The 15,880-nt window shown below is 53.6% G+C and overlaps 1 protein-coding gene across 6 annotated transcripts in view; it reads left to right on the forward strand.

The window, feature by feature from the left end:
• LOC101558616 (F-actin-monooxygenase MICAL2) overlaps positions 1-15,880 on the forward strand; it is a 152,321-nt gene that overhangs the window by 21,266 nt on the left and 115,175 nt on the right. For 5 of the 6 annotated variants that reach the window (XR_008630796.1, XM_012933838.2, XM_055143993.1 and 2 more), the window contains exon 2: positions 6,837-6,907. The exons of the other annotated variant lie outside the window; for it this stretch is intronic. The gene's annotated coding sequence lies outside the window, so the exon portion shown is untranslated. The remainder of the gene's footprint in view (positions 1-6,836; positions 6,908-15,880) is intronic. 6 annotated transcript variants of the gene reach the window in all.

Below are 15,880 nucleotides of genomic sequence, written 5' to 3' on the forward strand. Positions count from 1 at the left end.
CTCAGACATGGGATTTTTGTTGTTGTTGTTGCTCTTGGTTTTTTTGTTTGTTTTTTTATGGGAGTAAGACAAAATGGACTTGGAAGTATGTAGAGCTGCCTGGCTCACAGCAAGTATCCAGAAAGAATAATTATTATGTCAGAATGATTATATTCTAGCATATTACATGGACTCCCTGAGTTCTGAGGCCAGAATAGAACCCCCCTGCACTCTGCACCAGCCCTCTGGTAATGCCTGTTCTCGCTCCTGCACTTGTGAGTGCAGCCTTCCTGTTTGAGTGGGCTGTGCTGAGACCACCGGCAAGGAACCATTCGGTGTGTCTGATTATTCCCGGAGGCCTATACCCGCTCTAGAAGTTACTGAAAGAAGTTTTCCAAAAGAAATAGACTCCTACTTCTCCTTTTCCATTCCTGCACCATCTGATCTGAGAGCTCCCCATCTCCCGAGGTCAGGGAGATAAGATGGGCATTTCCTTCCTTCCTTCCTTCCTTCCTTCCTTCCTTCCTTCCTTCCTTCCTTCCTTCCTTCCTTCCTTCCTTCCTTCCTCCCTCCCTCCCTCCCTCCCTCCCTCCCTCCCTCCCTTCCTCTTTCTCTTTCTGGGAGGGTTGTGCGTCATATTCGGTGGTTCTCGAGCTTTACTACTGGCTCAGGGTCACTCCACGCAGTGCTGAGGGGCCCCATGTGGTGGTGGGGATTAAACCCAGCCTCCCACACGCAAAGCCTCTTCTCAAGTGCTCTGCCCTCTGAGCCGCTTTCTCTATTTGGGGAGAAGGTGGTAGTTTGGGCCACACTCGCCTCTTGGCACAGCAGTGCAGGCTGCGACCGCCAAATGCCTGCTCCCTGGTGGGGAAGAGTCACGGTTCTCAACCCCCTTCATGAGGGCCGCCTGACCCACTGCCCAGCCACAGAGATGCCTCTGGGGTGTAGGTGGGAAGAGCCCGGGGAGAACAGCCCTTAAGATAATAGCCGCCCCACAGTTATTATACCCCCACTTAGAGCCCTAGTCCTCTCCTCTGGCCCCCTGGAGTCCCTGTTGACTCTCTCCTGCCTGCACTTGGTTTTCTTGCCTGCGTGACTCCCACTCCCTCCGCTCTCTCTTCCTTCATCTTCCGGAGGGCCAGTGCCTTCCTTCACCTCTGCCGCCCTCCCACAGCTGCCTGCAGAGCTTTGGTTCAGAGCTGCCGACTCAGAATTCCCAGTCCCTGTTCCGCCACTTCCCTCCACACGCCTCGCAGGTGGGCAGGCGGCCAGCAGCCCCCAGCTGACACCAGCATGTTCTGTACCGCGTTCAAGCACCTGCCAGCCTGTCAGCAGCGGAGCAGAGGCCGGCGTGGGGTAGGGGGAGTGCTGGAGTTTGGCCTGGGACTCTCGGGCCTTGCAGACTCTCCCATTTCCCATGGGACTGGAGACCATGGCGCTTCCCCGACGCCCCCAGCCTCCAACTCCCCCCCCACCAAAGCCCTGAGCCTTCCAGCACCTGGGGTGAATGTCCCCACAGTTGGACGTGCTCTGATCTGAGACACGCGGAGCTGTGCTCTCATCCTCGCCCTTGAAAGGGGGAGCAGAGTGCTGACCAGCATGCCTGCTTCATGGGGTGAGGCGGCACGGAGGGCTAACAAGTCTCCGCACCCCCACGTAGAGCTCCTGGGGCCTGGACATTTCGAGAGTCTCCGTGCTTCTAGCCAGGACCTTCTGAAGTGCCTCCAGAGGGGTCTGTCCTTACGGGTGCGAGGGAGCAGGATAAGGAGCCCTGGGAGCTTCCTTTTCCTTTCAGGTTTTGCTGCATCCTATTAGTCACCAGGTGTGCTGAGCAGACCAGCCATCATCAGATGGCATGTGTGTGTGTGTGTGTGTGTGTGTGTGTGTGTATGGGGAGGGAGGGGTTGGGGGGACTCAGCCACTTCCTGCTATCTATTGTTGTTTGACTTTTGTTTCTGGCTTTCCCACATGATGCTCAGGCACCCGGGGGTCCTCTCGTAGATCTTTGGCCCACCAGGCTTCTTGTTCGATAAATAGGGTCCAGAGGATGTGGGGCCAGGGGTAATCCAGGCCACTCTGGCAGAGATCGGGGGGTCTCCAGGGCTAGGCATCTGGCAATGTTTGGTTTAGTTTCCAGGTGTTTGATTTGGTTCTCCACATCTGTGTGTGATTAGCTTTTATCTATAGTGCATCATGGTCTGAAAAGATAGTTGATACAATTTCTATCTTCTTGATTCTATTGAGGTATGTTTTGTGGCCCAGTACATGGTCTATTTTAGAAAATATTTTGTGTGCACTGGAAAATGTCTATTCTTTCTTTTTGAGGGTGTAAAGCCCTGTATAGGTCTGTTAGCCCTCTCTCTTCTATTTCTTCCTTCAGAGCCAGTGTTTCCTAGCTGTGTTTTGTTCTTAACATCTGGCAACATTTGGGGAACCGTGTGATGCCAGGGATTGAACCGGGGTTGGCTGCATGCAGGCACATGCCTTCATCAATATCCTCTTTCTCCAGCCCCTCTTACTATTTTTTGGTTTGGGAGCCACACGGGGCTGTGTTCAAGACTTATTCTCGCCTCAGAGAGGGCTTCTGGACCTCTCCCACCCCAGCCTGGGCCTGACTGAGAGTTGCTCTCCCTGAAGAGGGGGTCAGATTGCATTTCCATCATTTCCAACCACACCCCCCACCCCACCCTCTCCTTCTCCAGAGGAGCTTCTAGGGTCCTGACTGGTGCCTGGGGCTCCAGAGACCTCAATCCCTGCCCCCGCCTAGTTAGCCATGCCCAGGCACTGGGGTGCTGGGCTGCAGGTCCCTGTGACAGGGGTTCGAGTGCTTCCCCCGTGATGGGTATTGCAGGAGAGGGCCATGGGAGTTATACCTCATTAGGCCCATCTCTTAGGAACGATGCCAGTGGAAAAGCAGCACACACACATGCACGCACACATACACACACCCACACACGGACACCCACACAGGGACACCCACACACAGACACACATGCACACATACACACACGGACACCCACACAGACACACACAGACCCACATGCACACATGCACACACATATACACATACACACACCCCCACATACACACATACCCACACACAGCCACCCACACACAGACACCCACACACCCACACACACCTGTAACACACACCGTCACAGACACACACACACAGACACACACAGACACACACCTCTTCAAGGGATCCCGAATGAGCCTCAGCAAACTGGGTTCCCTTAGAAAGTTCTAGGGGAGGCTCAAAGACTCAAAGGAGGCACGAGAGAATCTGGGGCCCCAGGAAGAGAAGAATTGACATGAGTCTGTGGGCCAGTGTGGCTGCTCATGGCTGATGTCAGTGGTGCCTCTTCCCCCCGCGGGCCCCCCCCCCCCCGTCCCCGTCCCCCCCCCACACATACATCTCAGCAAGAAGTCCAGGTCTTCCCCGGGCCTCTCAGAAGAGCTCAGAGCCAGCCTGGAGCATGCGTACACCCTTGCCCCCAGAACCTGGCCGAGGAGGAGAGATGCTTCCATCACCCTCTCTTGATGGGGGCTGGGACCTACTTGAGGAAGGGAGGGGATGTGAATCGAGTCACTGTTCTGATGAGGAATCCTGTGATTCCTCATTTATTGCGGGCTTCCTACCTCACCAGCTCTGGTTCCATGCTCTCTCCCTGGGTGAATCACTCACTCTTTGCCCTCAGCCCCATTTTATAACCGAAGGAAGCCGAGGCACAGAGAGCCCCAGGTCACAGAGCAAGCGAGGAGGAGAGCAGAGGGTTCCAGATGTGCTCTGACTCACCCTGTGGCAGACAGGCAGACAGCCCGATATTATCTCCAGACTCTTATGTGCTCCAGCCACCACAGGGTTTCATCGGCAGAGTAGCCACTCTCATTTAGCTCCAGAAGGGAGATTCAGAGACCTGCCGGGGCCACATGACTCCCGGAAAGCCACAAGCTGGGAAAGAAGGACCAGGCAGGGCCTCGGGGATTTATGGGATTTATCCTTTGCTTTCAGACCAGTCTTGTGCTTGCAGAAGCCGCCCCATGACTGGGAAGGAAAAAAGCCTATTGCCCTCTGAACTTTTCTCTCTGGGGCTGTTAGGGCCCGGGGCGCTGCTCCGAGCCAGCTGTGTGCTTCTGTCTGTCTCTGGCTCCTCACACCACGCCCTTGCACAACCTTCTGTGCATCTCAGCTTTGGGCTCTTTGGTCCCACCATCTCACCAGGGCTGACATCGGGCGAGTGGATGCCAAACCCTGTGCTGAGTCCTTAGGGGTCCTTCAGTGAAGTCCCTGCTTTGCTTCTATGGAGGGGGGCTGGGGAAACCTCAGAGAGAAGCCCCTTAAGGGTCTCTCTTTTCTCTAGGATCCAGGAAACTGGCGTTCTGCATCCTCATGCTTGTTTGGCAGTGCTGCGATGGTCAGTGGTGTGTGTGTGTGTTGGGGGCGGGGTTCTTCCGTCTGATTGGCTGCAAAGGCTGCAAGGGTGGGCTTGGATGCAAGCAACATGTTCCAGCCTGATGTGGTCGGTGCCAGGGACTTGCAGTGTATGCCTCAGTGTCTCCCTTTGTGAGGTAGTTGTGCCCCCCACCTTCTGGGGTCACTGGCAAGATCAATGCATGCCAGCTGCCTGCCTCCATGACACAGTTAAATCCCTTTCCTCCTTGGTGACTGGAGCAATGGTACAGCCAGGAGTGCATTTGCCTTGCACCTGGCCGACCCTATTTCAATCCCAGCCATTCCATATGGTCCCCTGAGCACTGCCAGGAGTAATTCCTGAGTGCAGAGCCAGGAAATAATCCTTGAGCATTGTGGGGTGTGGCCCAACAACCAAAAAAAAAAAATTTCCTTTTCTTCTTTAATAACTAATTTTGTAAGGCTACCTAATGGAGGACCACAAAAGGGGCCCTTGGCAAGTGAATCACCGGTTAGATCAAGTTTCCTTCTTGATATGAGGAAACTGGCCCCTCATGGGAAAGGAAAGTTGAACCACAAGGTTCAGAGGTCTGGGAGCTGCCAGAGTGCCCAGTGCTGGGTTCGAGAGAAAGGTCTACATATGGTGGTTGACATTGTGCCTATGCTCTGGGGTCCAGAAATGCCCATCTCAGTTCTGCTCTGAAAACAGCCCAAGCAGAACCTCGGAGGCAGGGGGTGGGGGGTGGGGAGGGCAGGGCTTTGTTCTGACATGGAGGGAGTGCAGGGAGGTTGAGGGGCTGTCTGGAATTCTGCACCAGGATGTCTAGTGCCTTGCCACAGAGGCATGCCTTGATAAAGCAGTGGGGTGGGGACACGGCGGCCTCACGTCTTTAGATTTCCAGGCAGAGGCGGGCGGATGTGCAGAGCCAACAGCTCAGGGGGATAGAATGTGACCAAGGCAGGCCAGCCTGTTTGTCTGCTGCCATGGGCCAGAGGGGTGTGGCTTGATAATGATGATTGTGACAGGGAGGATGGCAGCTTCTGCCCAGGTGCTGCCCACGGAGCCTGCCAGGCCATTGCGGGTGTGCGGGCCCCATCCCAGCTGTGCTGAGATGCCTCAGGGGGAGGGTCCGGGGGAGTCTCACCGGAGAGTCTGGGGGCCAGCTAGTGCTTTCCAGGCCTCTGTCCCCTGAGCCTAGCCTGTGTCATTTTCAATGGTGCTGCTCCCAGCAAGGCCAGCGCCAGGAAATAGCAGCTTCTGTCCCACAAGAAGTCTGAGAATTCTGAAGGCAAGACCCAACTGCCAGGCTCTGAGCACAGGTCTGTGTGTGCTTGAGAGAAGGCATGAGTTCGGACGTGGGCTGTGGGCCTCTGCCCTGTTGAGCAATATGTGTGGACATTTGAGGCGTTGTGGCTGTTGCTGTTGGTGTGTCCGTGTTAACCTTTGTCCTCGAGGGTGCCTCTTAGAAAACTGTCTTGTTGCTAGATGTGAAGGTAAATCCTTACAAATGTTTGGTAATTCTGGACTCTGTTTCCAAACAGGGAAGAAGGTTTTGTTTTTGTTATGTTTGTGTGTGTGTGTGTGTGTGTGTGTGTTTCTTTTTGCAGATGCAACAGACTGCAACCAAATCATTAGGGTGGGTATTAAATACCTAAATAATAATTTGTTTAGGAAACGTGGCCATGACCAGATGGTGCTCTTTGATTTTGTTTTATTATTATTTTTTTTATTTTCTGGTGCTGTGGCTGGAACTGACACGGAGCCCCGTCCCTGGCCCAGATAATGGCCCTTTAGACATTCCTGGTTTGTTTGACATTTTGGACCTTTCCCCTGAGAACCTTTCCCCTTGGTGATGTATTAATTTGGAGACCAACTTGATTTCCTTCCATCTTGTCTTTGCTTAGACATTCTGGCATTTTCCCATTTCGCCTCCACTACAAATGAAGCATTCTTTTCCAGATCCGTGTTACTTCCTTAGCAAAGTCTTTATGTGGAGGTGCCATCTGCTGCCAGGGGGGCAGGATGGTGGCAGAGACAAGAGTTTGTTTAAATCATCTCAGTCATGGGGCTGGAGAGCTATAATAGCACAGTGGATACAGTGAATAGGGTGTTTGCCTTGTATGCGGCTGACCCGGGTTTGAATCCCAGCATCCCATATGGTCCCCCGAGCACTGCCAGCAGTAATTCCTGAGTGCAGAGCCAAAAGTGAACCCTGTGCATCGATGGATGTGACCCAAAAAGAAAAAAAAAAAAAAACTCTGTCATCCCTTTTCCATTAGAAAAACCTGAACACACTCAGAAACAGTCTTCAGGTTGGGTGCTGTGCTACTGCAGCGCCGATGAACAAGCTAAGCTGGAGGGGTTCAGTGGCTGGGGGAAGGCATGAGCCTGGATAGGAAGAGAATGTGACTAACCTCCATCTGGGCGCTCTTGTCTTTAAAGGAACATGGCAACCGGTGTGGGGCTCGTCCTGGAAGGAGGGGACTTTGGCCACTGTGATGCCTAAGGATCAAGTGAGTAACTGTTGTGGGTCTTCAATGCCACTGAGTCACTCTTGGTGTGGGGCTGGCTTCCGACCTTGGGGAGCATAGGGGCTCTTGCGTTCTTTCCTCCAGCCCAAGTGAATGTGGCCCTGTTTCAAGAAGCCAGGGCTGATAAAAGGTGTGGGGTCCCTCCTTGGTCTTCGTCTTGGCCTGCAGCCTCCATAGTGGCAGCTAAGGAGGGAGAGAGGGAGGCAGGGTAGAGACGAATGTGTGTTTGGGGGGGTCTTTGTGTGGGTGCAGACTCAGCCCCATCTTAGGAAGCCAGCAGTTTACTGCACTAACTTCCGTGCCAGCCAACTTCTGGTTGGTTGCGTTTTCATCCCCTGCGAGACAGTGGCTGGGCACTGCCACAGGAACTGATTTCAGAGCATTGTGTCCATTTGTTCATGATTTGAACATAGGCTGGCAGCCTGCTCATCTGCTTGGGTTGTGTCCTGGGGAGAACAGCCCCCTTCATGTCGTTCCCTGTTATTTGGAGCCCTTGGACTCTGAGGATCTTGAAGGCTTGGGGTAGGCTGGTTCTAATAGTGACCGTGTTTTGCGTTGTGGAGTCCTGAACTATTACTCTGAGAACTTTCCCACTACCCCCTGGCTCCTGTCTCTGCACCCCTGCTCTGTCCAAAGTGCTACAGGACACATTCTGGAAGCTGACCGTCACATGCCTGTTTGACCCCAGCTTCCCTTTCCAGCCCTGTTTTTTTTTTTTCTCTCCTCCGTACCCAACGGGCTGCACACCCTGGGATGGAGTGAGACACTATCCTGGTGCTCCCCAGCCATGCTGGTTGCCCCACCTCTGTGTTCCTACAACTCTGTGCACACCTCAGATGAGGCGCTGTCTCTAGCAAGGCCCATTTCCTCTGTCTCACCCACTGGCCCTGGGAGCCCAGGGGCTGAGGACCCTCCTGCCTTCTTGTGGGAGCCAGGCAGCAGCCCTGCCTCCCTCCCAGAGGTGGCACTTTCCACATATGCGCAGGGTTCTCAGCAGCTGTGGCCGAGAGGCATTCAGCCCGAGGGGTCTCTAGGGCCCTATGACTCGGGGCACACCTTCTTCATGATGTCTCACAGGTCCTTTGCATCTGGGAAGGGGGGTACCCAGGCCTTTCTCATGGATTTTAGAGGCCAGGGTGGAGCACTCAGCCAACTGGCCCAGGGCTGCAAGTTAATCAGGGCCCAGACTCAAGGCTCCCGGGCCCCAGGCTCATATGGTTTCTGTAACATCAACTTTCATAATTAGAGAGCACCCAAGAGATGATGCAGCAGCAAACCCCTCATTACCAGATAGGGAAACCGAGACCTGGCCTGAAGATACTTTCTCAGGGGGACAGAAGTAACCAGAACCAAGTGAAAACTGGACTTCCTGTCTAGCAGTTTCCAACCCCCTAGCGCCACCCCTCTCCCTCAACCTCTCTCTCGGCAGCTGTCTTGAGAAAATGGCAGACCATCCATCTGAGTTTGCTGAAGAACGTGGAGATTGGCCTGAGTAGAACTGGCTCAGCCTCCGCTGAGGTGTGAGGCCCATGGCCTGGCAGAGGGAAGGAGGGAGACTGATGAACAGCACTGGAATCTTCTGCAGGAAGCTGGAGCAGGGCCAGCAGTGGGCAGCCTATGCTTGGGGCTGATAACACCATTTAACACCCAGGTCAGGTGAGAGGGCCCCACTCAGAGTCTGAGCACAGCATGAGCAGGGGTGTCTGGCCCAAGATGTGTGAGTTCTGTTCCTTGCCCAGAGCAGCAGAATGGGAGTGTGTCCACAGAGGTCAGGCAAGGGCCAGCAAATCTCAGCTGTGTTTGAAATGTACGAGGGAGCAGGAGGGTGTGTGCTGGCGCTGCTGGCTGGCTTCTTCCTGCTGTGCTCCCGTGAATTTGTGTTTTGTCTCTGACCCACCGCACTTGACATTGGTTGTTCCCCCCTCACTCTCTATCGTGGGGGCTCTCCGGGGTCTTCCTTCCTGGTGCTTTCCATGCTTCCCCTGCCCTTTCTTGCAACTTCTAGGGCACACGGACGGGGAGATGGGGCCCGACCGCAGACTCTACTCCCCTGGCAGGTCGAAACATACAATTTGCCCAAATTACAGAGAATGTGATGTTTGTCAATAGGTACCTTGGATTATTTTTCCAAAACATGGCCGGGGTATGAACGTCTCTAGGGTGGAGAAAGTGTTAAATCGTTACTGTTTACTCCATGGGTTTACAAGGGCCCTTCATATCTTATGAAGAGAATATGCTCTTGTCCTGATTAAAGCAGAAGAGTTTGTTCTCGGTCCATTGATGGGGCTATTTTGCTTATGTTGTCAGCTTCCGGGACTGAGGTAGCCACTTCAGGACCCCCAGTTCCCTGGAATCCTGTTCATACATTCCATGACCTTTCCACTATACTCGAGGACCTGGAATAAAGAGGAGCTCGCTAAATATTTGTTGAATGACTGAACTCTGGCTACTTCCCACCCTCCTTTTCTTGAGGGGGGGAGGGGTGGCCACTCAACCATAACAGGATCCCGTTTGGCAGCCAAAGAGCATTGCTCCCTGAAGTATTTGAATTTCTTGCCACGATAAGGAACCAGTGAGCTCTCTTCTCACCCAGCCTCACCTCCGGGAACTGGGTCACACATGCTGAATAATTAATTCCCTGAATATTTTACGCAGAGCTTCCTCATCCTGCAGTTGAGAGGAACCATCACACGTTGATCTTCTAAAGGTGGGGGCAGAGGCAGCCCGACTGTCAATGACAGGTCCTGACCCTGTCAATGACCTCTCTGACTGCTCAGGGTGACCCATGGGCACAGGACTGAGTGGCTTCATCTCTTCCCCTGATGCTCTTCCTTCGCCTTAGACGGAGGGAGGAGGAGAGATGTGGGTTCTCTTGTATGTCTGGAAGCTGTGTAGGGGACAGGAAGGTCCACCTCTCCCTCCCGGATACCCTCGGGCTTTGTGGTGAGGACTAGAGAAAGGGCCAGCCAGCCTTGTGAGTCTGGGAAGGAAGGCCTGGACTTCGGGAGGCCGTTATCAAAATATCCACAGGCCCTGCTCTTGCCCTGAGCACACTGGCTCAGGTTTCTGAGTGTCGGTAGGGGCTCTGGCTGACCTCATTAGAACAACCTCATTAGACTCGAGGTCAGGAGAAGAGAGCGGAAAAAAGAGCCAGGCCAGGCCACTAGACCATGTCCCGGGCAGGCGAGTCACCGCTTATTTGAGCAGCCTCGTGCACTTCACAGCCCTATGCCTGCCCTGATTTCCTAGGAGGGGAATAAGGGAAGCAAAGAGGGTTGGGTGGCTTCTTAAAGGAGCGGCCCCCCTGGAGTTCAGGGGCTCCGTGATCTCCCTGCTGGGGGTTGAGCCCCTTCTGCCCCAAGTCTGTGCCTCCTTCCCTAGGTTTGGAGCTTGCTCAGGTCAACATGTCGTTTCTCCTGAACTTTGTAGCTTTCCCACCTCTCTCTCTACCCCACTCCGTGGAGACTGCTAGCTAGAGGGCAGGTCAGGGCTTGTGGCAGTCTTGTCCCCCTGCCAGCAGCACGGGGAGAAGACTGGCCTTCCGAAAGGGCATTGGGCACCTAGGATGTTGGGACAGGAAGGGAGTAGGAACATGCTTAAAAGGAACCAACCAGGGGGCTGGGAGCGATAGCACAGCGGGTAGGGCGTTTGCCTTGCACACGGCCGACCTGGGTTTGAATCCCAGCATCCCATATGGTCCCCTGAGCACCGCCAGGAGTAATTCCTGAGTGTATGAGCCAGGAGTAACCCCTGTGCATCGCCAGGTGTGACTCAAAAAGCAAAAAAAAAAAAAAAAAGGAACCAACCAGGAGGATTGAGGCCGGGGTAGGGTGGGAGCTGTTGGAACAGCCCAACTTTGATTCTCCCCAGGTGTCTTGGCTCTAGTTTGACCAGCGCTGTGGCGTTTCCAAGAATTCAGCCCCGATTTTTGCCTCTCTTATCTGGCTAAGTTTGTGTTCTAGAGGGACCAGGCCATCTGGAGCAGAAAAGGTCTTGGTGTTGATTGAAAATCTCGGGGGGGGGGGGGGGTTGGTGGTGGTAGTAGGGTGGTGGGTGGTGCTAAAAGGCATCTCAGACAGCTAACACAGACTGGGGAACGGCTGAAGAGGGGGGGACCCGTCTTGAAAATGTATCATTTTAGGGCATTCAAGCTGGAAAGAATTGATAGATCATCTCATCCGAGTCTCCTGTTTTATGGATGGTGGGGGTCAGGGTTTGGCCAAACCTTAAAGCAAGCGGGCATGAGAAGTGAATGGAGACAGAAGCTGGGGCTCCCAGTTCCTGCCTGGGGATGCGTAATCAATCCTGGGGCACCCTGAAGTGTCCTCCCCAGTGTCATGTTGTTCCCTTGTGCGCGTTGAGCCCACACATGCTCAATGTGTCTTTGACCTTGAGCTTGTTGCCTATGGTGCCAGCAGGGCCCCTTGCTCCCACCTCTTTACTTATCAGGCCTCATAAACCTTGGGTGTCAGCCTCACAGACAGAGCTACGGGCTACTGCTCATGTGCGAGCAGTTGGACTTGAACCTAGAGATTTCATGCTGTCAAGTCAGCATTTTCCTGTTTTATGGTGTTTTGGGGGGGGGGGTGAAAGATTAATTTAAGGTAGTACATGAGGGCCAGCCTTAGCCATCGTGGCCTCTTGTGTGTTTGCCATCTAGAGAAAATCACCTCGGTGGCTTAGCAGGGCTCATTCTGAGGGTTCCATGCAAGAGGCAAGGATGGGGTGTGGCAAGCATTGCCTGTCGCTCAGAGCGAGAGAGGACTATTTGGGCTAGAGCCTGGGACATGAGCAGAACAGGAGCCATTTGCTTTTTCTGTGAAATGCTCTCGGGTTCAGCCTGTCCTCCCGACTCAAGGAAATGTAACTTGAGTTCTTTCCCGGGCTGGCCCTGGGCTTACTCGCAGGGCCTGGTCGGCTTCTCAGAGCAGCGCTGGGCATGGCTCTTTGTTGTATTGAGGAGAAAACGGAGACTGTGTAGGTCATACTCTCCCCCTCCCCCTTCACGTACCCCTCCGCCCATCTCACATGCCCTCTTGCTTGCACAGAGCAGGGAGGCTGGGCTTAAGTGCGCCAGGCACTGATGGAAGCCTCCAGCTTTTATAATGGGAGGTCCAAGAGCCTGGCCCTGGGCTGCACTCTGCGAGGGGGTGACAATGAGTCAGACCCCATCCCTTCCTTCCCTGGAGCTCTTGGGCTGGCCTGTGGCAGGGCAGAGTCAGCCACCATCCTAGGTACTGTGGAGAAAGACCCACCGCACGCTCTGGAAGGCCTGCGAAGAGAGCATCACGGAGCGGGGGCACTCTGGCTAGGTGGAATGTGGGGTGACTAGGGGATTGCCGGAGAGAAGGCAGCAAAGGGCTTTCTAAATGGAAGGAAGGTTATCAGAGGACATGGTTTGATCCTTGAAGTGAGGAGGAACTGCATGCACTCTTGGCTGAGGTTGGAAGGGTGGACGCGCGTGGGGGAGGGGAGAGGGGAGGGATTTGGAATCAGGCTGGCAAGGATTTCGTAAAAACGATGGCTAATTGGGTCAGTGCCATTGGAAGAATCTTCAATAGGCAGATATTCTCCAGCTCTGACTTCTCCAGGCCTGTGCATGGCCCTTGAGGGTAGGAAGGGGTGTGGGCCCCTCATGTTCCGATGTGTCTGTCTCCTCCATCCTGTCTCCTGCCCCGCCGAGGTGTTTATTGATGGGGCGAAGGCATCGGGGTGGGACGGGCCATGCTGACAGCTCATATTTAAAATGTCTTAGATTCCTCTGGCCAAATAAGTTGATAGCAAACACCCTTGTGAGTTTATGTGCAGACTCTCTCTCCAGGGACCGTCCAGCATTCCAGACAGGGCCATGCAGCCATTCTTCAGGGGCCGAAGGGTAGGGGTGAGGGGTGGGGGAGAACACAGTTTAAAAATAAAGGCCAAGGAAAATAGAGAGCCGTTTTTAAGGAGGATATTTATAAGGCCAAAGTATCCAGGAAATGGCTGATTTGCCATCAGGCTGCGCCAGAATCTTTTAAAAATATCACCTCTTTTGGGGCTGGAGCGATAGCACAGCGGGTAGGGCGTTTGCCTTGCACACGGCCGACCTGGGTTTGATTCCTAGCATCCCATATGGTCCCCTGAGCACCACCAGGAGTGATTTCTGAGTGCAGAGCCAGGAGTAACCCCTGTGCATCGCCAGGTGTGACCCAAAAAGTAAAAAAATAAAATAAAATAAAATAAAATCACCTCTTTAGAGTACAGCAAGAAAGGATGGCAAGAAGGCCCAGCAGCCGTGCTGTCTCTCCCCTTGCTCACGAATTCCCAACTGAGGTCGGCTCTGGGGAAGCATCTTTGGAAACAGAGCCTAGAGCCTCAGTTTCCTCCACGGAAAGATAGAGACTTGAATGCAGAGGCTGCTTGATCTTAGATTAGATCACAGGACAACTTCCACAGCCCCCACTTTTCATTCCTTTTTAACATATATATATTTTTCCTGATGGGGCCGCTCTCTGCAGTGCATGGGCCCAGTGTGGTGGGCCTGGTGGTTGCTGGTCCTGGGGGGGGGGGTTGGACCCCATGGTACCTGGGGGTGACCAGGGCTGCAACCTGTAACCTTTTTGTACTGGAGACAGGACTCGAGTCTTGCATGTGCGCTAAGACTAGGGCTGCATCTCCTGCCTAGTGTTTCATGTCTTTTTGAGGAAAGGGAAAATTCTGAGACAGTTGCTTCCTATTTTAATGAGTCTGATGTTCTATTCATATAAGTTCAGACATAAAGATTTCAGCATCTTCTTCCAGTCAGTACCAATGTAGTATGTGGGGATACTGTCTCTGGTTCTCTCCTGGGCCTCTGACTACAGTGTTGGGGGGCACCTAGAAGCTCTGGCCCCCCCTGAATGCAGAGTAGTGATGGAGGGCTTGTGTGAGAATCTGGGCACAGGGCCTTGGTGTGTCCCCTAGAGCGGCAGCTTCCTTCTCAGAGCTGAGCTCCCTCCCTCCCCTAACCCCCTGCCCCCATCTCCCCTTCCACCCCGGGCCCACAGTGCCCCCTGTGCCACACTCGGGGCCCTGCCCAACAGGGCATGAACTATGGCTTTCAGCCCCGGCGCTCAGACAGCCTGGTCCGGAAGGTGAAGTGCAACTTGTCAAACCCATAATCTCCTCAAAAGTCAGTTTAGCTGCCTGAGTGAGTGTACTTTTGGACTGGTTCCCCCTGGTCTTATCAGAAGCCTCTCTTGTATTTACTGTCTGGACTCGGAATTGGTTCTATAGAGCTTTGGGGAAGCACATTCCCAGGAAACTCCAGTTCCTTTGCACAATAAGGAAGTGGCCCAAATTCTTTCTCTCTCACTTCTGCTCAGACATGTGAGCCCTCGTCCTGATAACGAGCATATTTGGAGCAGAGATTCCTCTGGGCAGGTCCCCGGGGAGGGAGGACCTGTCCTCTCCGGCCGGCAGGCTCCACCGCCAAGGTTCTGAGCACTGCGAGACAGAGGAACCGGGAACCAACCAGCCAGTCAGCCCTGTGGTTGTTGGCCAAAGCAGAAAGGTCTCGAACAAAGAGGCTTAGACCCACAGGTGCTCCAGAAAGATCCCTTTGGTCCCAGGCATCAAGGCAATCACTTGCCGCCCAACTCCTCAGAGGCCTGGGCCTGGAGGACAGGGTGGGCCAGTGCCCTCCTTCACCTGAGTCTGGTTGGGGGCCTAAAACAAACATTCAAATTGACAGGAGTCCCAAGGGGCCTCTGAAGATGCTGGCCCAGCCCGAGCAGCATCGTGTCTGTCTGTGTGTGGCTGCCTGGCTGGCACGAGGCACCCAGGCACCACCTGCAGGTAGCCAGCCCTGTGCCGGCCCACTGCCTCTCAGCGCCGGGAGGAGTTCCCGGGAAATCACGGATCCTGGCTCTCTGCATGTGTCAACATGGCAGCCGACCCGGCTCTGACTTTTGAACAGCCAGCAGGCTCTTCTGACTCAGGCTGGAACACCTGCCCGTGCAGGTGTCCACACCTGCTCATAAAGGCTGAATGCTCTTTATAGGCTCTTATGGGGAGGGGGTGGGTGCTGAGGGTGCTGAGCCTGCAGGGATGGCTGGTGGCATGGGAGGAATGGGCCGGCTTCTCCCCCACTCCCAGGCACATTCGCCAGGAGGCCTGGACAGCCGAGATGGGAGAGATGCTGTTTACATTACCAGGAACATTAATGACGGCGCGAACAATGAAGCCGGTGTAAGGCCGATCTGGAAATTCAATGAATAAATTAGGAAGTCTTTTAGTGAATTCCAACGTGGCTACCATATTGGCCGTTCCATCCCTCCTCCTCACAGTTTCCAGGCGACCATTCCTTTAACAAACATGTTCTTTCTACCTGCTGGGGACAGGGGGCCACTGGCACTGTAATTATAAAGACAAACTGTTCATGGCCGGATTTATCCAAAAGAGTCATAGTATTCAGATGATTGATGATTCGCCTGAATCGTAAATGTTTATTGATACCCATACATTCATTCTAGAGTTACTCACATCTCAGCTTGGGGGACATATTTTCCCTTATGGAACTCTCCTTTTTCTTTTCTCCCTTCCTTCCCTCCCTTCCTCAATTTCTAAATAAAACTATTTGCTTCACACACAAACAAAAATCAATCGAATGCCAAGTGCATATTTAGTACTAAGTTGAGTTCTCTGGAAAAAAATGAAAGAAGCAGGAGATTAACTCCTTCCTCAAGAAATTTCTATACTTGGGGCCGGAGAGATAGTATAATGGGGAAGGTGCTTACTTTGCACATGGCTTACCCAGCATTGATCCCTAGCACCCAATATGGTCTTCCAGCCTGCCAGGAGTGATCCCTGAGAACAAAGCCGGGAGTAAGCCCTGAGCATAGCCGAGTGTACCCTCCCTACCCCATAGAAAAGCAAAACAAAAATCCTAATATAACATAGCTGGCACTCTTGTGTTCATGAGTTCTGCACCTAAAG

The sequence above is a fragment of the Sorex araneus genome, chromosome 6 (genome assembly GCF_027595985.1).
Source record: "Sorex araneus isolate mSorAra2 chromosome 6, mSorAra2.pri, whole genome shotgun sequence".
Classification (NCBI taxonomy): domain Eukaryota; kingdom Metazoa; phylum Chordata; class Mammalia; order Eulipotyphla; family Soricidae; genus Sorex; species Sorex araneus.